Below are 1278 nucleotides of genomic sequence, written 5' to 3'. Positions count from 1 at the left end.
TTTTTTTTTTTTTTTTGAGTTCATGGACATTCCAGATCAACTTGTTTGTAAACTTGCTGAACAGGATTTTCTACTCACTCTTTACTTTGTTGATACAATGTAGCACATTTATAAATTCTTATATGGAGCCAAGAATCTGAAATACAAAGTGTCTGTGAATGAAAGCTATTATTGAGGATTCCCACCATTGTTATAACCCTAACCTAATCTTGATACATTGATTATATAATAATATAGTAGAAAACAATTTCCTTGCCCCCTTAAAGTTTTTTTATTACAACCTAATCATGGTTGAGTATTAAGATTGTGACTTTTTTTCCTTACTAGTATGAGTAGCTGTTTTATTTGAAATATTTAACTTATACTGAGTCAAAGATTAAATTCCCTCTGGAATTACACTACATGCTGTTGAACATAAATCTTTGTGCTCGGGGTGGATGGTCTTAAGCAGGGGTCCTCAAACTTTTTAAACAGGGGGCCAGTTCACTGTCCCTCAAACCATTGGAGGGCCGGACTGTGGGCCCTGGGATGAGTCGGCTGCTAAGCAGGACAGGCAGCTGCGGCAAAAACACTCGGCAGGCCGGATAAATGTCCTCAGCAGTCTGCATGTGGCGTGCGGGCTGTAGTTTGAGGACGCCTGGGACTCCTAAGAATATTGGTTCTTTCCCATCATCATTATATGATGATTCAGTTCCTGGTGATGCAATTTCCTGTTTAGTAAGTCGCTTATTCAAACTCAATTAGAAAGCCAGGTCTGAAATCTTGATCTCTGACTGGAGAAGATGATGATGAACATACTTGAAAACTTTGTATAATTCAGGTAACTGACACTGAATTGCAGTTTCAAAATCTCATTTAAGCAGCTGCTACTGAGAGTGCTACAGGAGTCATTTTTTGTGGTTTAACTGACAAGCCTAATTATCTTTTAACTTGGAATTTTGGAGTTTCTTACTGACATCACCCCCTCTCAATGGTGTGAAAGAACTGAAATGTTTTATTTGAAACATATATATGTGTTTGTGTATAAATACATAGACAGTCATAATATATATATTAGCCTACAGGTCACATGCTAAGTAAACTTATGTCTCTTTTATTTTTTCCAAGGAACACACATACTGGTCACTCAATATTTAAGTCAAAGTTCCCCTTTTAAAAAAATTACCTCAATTTTCGTTTTATGTCAGACAACTGGGTTGAACTGCTTGATACAGAATTACCATTCTTCCTCTCTTTTTCTTTTTCCTCCCCAGATTAATAATACCTTCCGACATTTGC

The sequence above is a fragment of the Otolemur garnettii genome, unplaced genomic scaffold (assembly GCF_000181295.1).
Source record: "Otolemur garnettii isolate 467f Iridium unplaced genomic scaffold, OtoGar3 scaffold00322, whole genome shotgun sequence".
Lineage (NCBI taxonomy): Eukaryota > Metazoa > Chordata > Mammalia > Primates > Galagidae > Otolemur > Otolemur garnettii.
The sequence above is the reverse complement of the archived record's forward strand: the minus strand, read 5'-3'. Positions refer to the sequence as shown.